The sequence below is a fragment of the Sturnira hondurensis genome, unplaced genomic scaffold (assembly GCF_014824575.4).
Source record: "Sturnira hondurensis isolate 20B ecotype Veracruz unplaced genomic scaffold, ASM1482457v3 Scaffold0022201, whole genome shotgun sequence".
Lineage (NCBI taxonomy): Eukaryota > Metazoa > Chordata > Mammalia > Chiroptera > Phyllostomidae > Sturnira > Sturnira hondurensis.
Genome location: NW_028094832.1, coordinates 10,330,149 through 10,334,623, shown reverse-complemented (window position 1 = coordinate 10,334,623; position 4,475 = coordinate 10,330,149). Strand labels below are relative to the sequence as shown.

Genomic DNA, 4,475 nt, shown 5'->3' with positions numbered 1-4,475 from the left:
CTTGAATAAAGTTGCCATATGCCAGCAGAGCTATGGTCCTCTCCATTTTTTAGTCCCTCGCCTCACCTCGTGATCACGCTTGCTGCAGCGGGCTGCGGCAGATATCTTTTTAATCTCATTACTTATGTTGACCGATTAGCAAAGTTAAACCACCATAGCAATCTTAGCTCAACCTTGCTATGATTTTTATTATTTTTAAATATAACTGTATCTGGCTTACCAATTTTTTGTTTAAAACCTTTTAATTTATTTTATGAGGGCAATTGTTCTGTATTTTCCTATTTTGTAATGTCTGTCATATTTGGTATCAAGTTATGTTTTTCTCATAAAAGAAATAAAGATGCATTTGGTTGTTTTCTAATCTCTAGAAGTGTTTGCATAAATTTGGTATAATTTCCTTCTTAAAATTTTAGTGTAATTCACTGGTAAGGTCACCTAGGCTTGAAACTGTTTTTTTTTGTAGAAAATATTTAATTATAGATTTAGCTTATTTAATGATATACAATCTTTCAGAATTTTTATTTTTTGTGTTAATTTGTGTTATTTTGGTTTTGTTGACATTAGACACTTTTTATCTACCTTTTCAAATCTATTGGTACAAAGTTTTTCATAAGACCCTTTTAGTATGTTTCTAAAAATATTTTTATTCTGCCATTTTTATTCTATATTATAATAGTTTTCCCATAGTTATTATAAATTTTTATTTTCAATTACAGTTTAGATTTAATATTATATTGTATTAGTTTCAGATGTACAGCCTAGTGGTTAGACTATTAAATACTACTTTAAAGTGAAATGGGAGGGAGGTGGAGAGCACTGTGGGGGTGGTCTGGGATGGGAGTAAAAGACAGAAAACTGTACTCAAACAACAATTAAATAAATTTAAAAATACTTTAAAGTGGTTCCCTCAATATTCCAAGTAGCCACCTGGCCCCATACATAGCTATTAGGATATTATTGACTATATTCCTTATGCTGTAATTTACATCTCTGTGACTATTCTGTAACTACAAATTTGTACTTCTTAATCTCTTTATCTTTTTCACCCAGTCTCCCAAGCCCCTTCCCTCTGTCAACCATCAGTCTGTTGTTTGTATTTATGCCTGTTTCTATTTCTTCTTCATTTATTTTGTTCATCAGAGTCCACATGTAAGTAACCTCTAGGTCCATTCATGCTGCCACAAAAGGTAAGATTTCATTCTTTTTTTATGGCCTAGTTTTCCATAGTGCATATATACCACAACTTTTTACCCACTTGTCTATTGATGGGCACTTAGTTACTTCCATATTTTGGCTATTGTAAATAATACTACAATAAACATATATCCTTTCAAATTAGTGTTTTGGGTTTCTTTGGAGATATACCCAGAAGTGGAATCACTGGGTCATAGGAAGTTTTATTTTTTATTTTTAGAGGAACTTTCACACTGTTTTCCATAGTGGTTGCACCAGTCTGCATTCCCACCAAGAGCACAGACTATGTGGTCTCTCTTTCCACAGCCATCATAAACACTTGTTGTTTGTTGATACTGATGACAGCCATTTTAACAGGTATGGGACAATATCATCTCATTGAGATGTTTATTTGCAATTCTCTGATGATTACTGATATTGAGCAACTTCTCACGCATGTATTGGCTATCTGTGTATCTTCTTTGGAGTAGTGTCTACTCAGGTCTTCTTCCCCGTTTTTAATTGAATTGTTGTTTCTCTAATGTTGAATTTTCTGAGGATATTAACCCTTTAATGGACATATCATTGGCTAACACTTCTCCCAGTTAGTAGGTGTCTTTTCATTTTGTTTATAGTTTTTTTTTTTGCTGTTCAAAAATATTTTATTTTATTTTTCTCCAAAAAATTAAACACAATTTAATTTAGAACTAAATAGGACAGATCAAATAAAAGAAAGCTTTATCCTAAACTTTCCTGATAGACATTTATTCCCAGACTCCATGTTACTGATTTTAACCTTCCCTTTAGTGGCCTTCATAATATTCACAGAGGATGTAAAAAGTGTGCCATTTGGTTGAGGAGTCAAGCTTGAAAATAGCAATCTTTGTGCTTTAGAACAATTATTAAGACATATTTATTATACTTCCTGCTGATAACTTGTCAATAAAATTTTTCTTCTAAAAATAACTTAGAGCAAAAGAATCATCTACTTTATACAAAACCAGAATTCATCCATTCTCTCCAGGGTTCCATGGTCCAACTGAACAGGTGTAAGATCAAAGTATGTTTTCCTATTTTGGTTTCTGTATTTTAAAGACCAGAGGAAATCCTTTGTTGTTTTCATCATAATATATTTCAATATTTTTTTCTTCCTCTGAATCTTGACCTGACATCCAACATTGGTCTTTTACATTAAAAAATGATTATTTCAAAGATTTCCAGTTTCCTTCCTTCAGACATTGCTGAGAGGATTTTCTTTCCTGGAGCACACAGTGGAACTGCAGTAGACAAGCACCCAGGTCCTCTTTCATGCCAGTGTGCACTACCATCCACCCAGCTTGTCCTCGTAATACCAAGGGAGAGCCACATCTCCCACACTCCAGGACTCCTCAGACTGCTTGCTGTGCAAAACCTTTTAGTTTGATTTAGTCTCATTTGTTTATTGTTTTCATTTGATTCCCATGCCCCAGTAGGTATATAAGAAAAAAATATTGTGAAGAGAAGTGTCCGATTTTACTCCCTATACTTTCTTCCAGTTTTATGGTTTTAGGTATTACTTTTAAGTCTTTATTCTACTTTCAGATTATTGTTGTATATGGCATAAAAATGTGGTCTAGTTTTTTTCTTTTTGTGTGACACTGTCCAATTTTCCCCAAACCAGTTATTGAATAGACTGTCTTCACCCCATTATACATTTTTGCTTCCTTTGTCATAGATTAGTTGACCATATAGACATAGGTTTATTTCTGGCCTTTTTATTTGGTTCCATCAATTTATGCCAATTTATGTCTCTTTTTATGCCAGTATAGTGCTATTTGGATTACTATAGTCTTGTAGTACAGTTTGATATCAGGTAGTATGATTCTTCCCACTATATTTTTATTTTTCAAGATTGCTGTCACTTTTTAGGGTCTTTTGTGTTTCCATATACATTTTTTGATTATTTGTTCTAGTTCTGTGAAATATGCCATTTGCATTTTTATAAGAATTACACTGAATGCATAGATTGTTGCATGGTATAGACATGGTATATATATTGGTATATACCATGTTGGATGGTATAGACATTTTAACGACATTAATTCTTCCTATACATGCGCATGCTTCCATTTGTTAGTATCTTCTTCAAATTTCATTCTTCAATGTTTTATACTTATCTGAGTACAGGTCTTATACATCCTTGATTAAATTTATTCTTAGGGGAGACTTCCTCCAAGATGGAGGAGTAGGTGGAAACACTGTGTCTTCTCCCACAACCAAGTTTGAATACAACAAAGGTTTGGAGAACAAAGACACAGCCAAAGAACAGAAAATTGAACTATATGGAAGTCCAACTACAATGAACCGTTCTACCGTACGGGTAAGAGGGGTGGGAGGAAGCAAAGGGTGCTCGCCATTGCCTTCCTTTGGCCCCACCCCCACATACAGGGTCACAACCCAGGGACTGGGTTGCCCGGCCCTGGTGAACACCTAGGGCTCTGCTCCTTATATGTAACAGGCATAAATAATCCAAAATATGGCCCAAGAAGAACTCAAAGCCCCAGAGCCAATAACTCTAAGTGACCAGGAAATAGTGAAACTCTCAGATGCACAATTTAAGACACCGGTGATTAGGATGCTCACAGAACTGGTTGACTATAGTCACAAATTAGAGGAACATATGAAGGCTAAACTAATTGAAATGAAGGGAAATGCACAGGAAACCAATAGTGATGGAAAGGAAACTGGGACTCAAATCAAGGGGGTGGACCAGAAGAAAGAAAGAAATGACCAAACAGGAAAAAGTAAAGTTACAAGAATTCAAAAAAATGAGGATAGGATTAAGAACCTCCAGGACATCTTTAAACGTTCCAACATCCTAACTATAGGGGTACCAGAAGGGGAAAAGAAACAGCCATGAGTGGAAAATTTATTTGAACAAATAATAAAGGAGAACTTCCCCAGTCTGGCAAAGGAAATAGACTTCCAGGAAATCCAGGAAGCTCAGAGAGTGCCAAAGAAGTTGGACCCAAGAAGGAACACACCAAGGCACATCAGAATTACATTAGCCAAGATTAAAATGAAGGAGAGAATCCTAGAAGCAGCAAGAGAAAAGGGGACAGTCACCTACAAAGGAGTTCCCATCAGACTGTCAGCGGATTTCTCAAAAGAGACCTTACAGGCAAGAAGGAGCTGGAAGGAAGTATTCCCAGTCATGAAATCCAAAGACCTACAGCCAAGATTGCTCTACCCAGCAAAGCTTTCATTTAGAATGGAAGGGCAGATAAAGTGCTTCTCAGATAAGATCAAATTCAAGGAGTTCA

General features: G+C 35.3%; 1 pseudogene; it reads right to left on the bottom strand.

Annotated features, from left to right (window-relative positions):
• Nucleotides 1-2,307: 2,307 nt before the first annotated feature.
• On the bottom strand, nt 2,308-3,274 carry LOC118978961 (cytochrome c oxidase assembly factor 5-like; annotated as a pseudogene).
• Nucleotides 3,275-4,475: the final 1,201 nt, after the last annotated feature.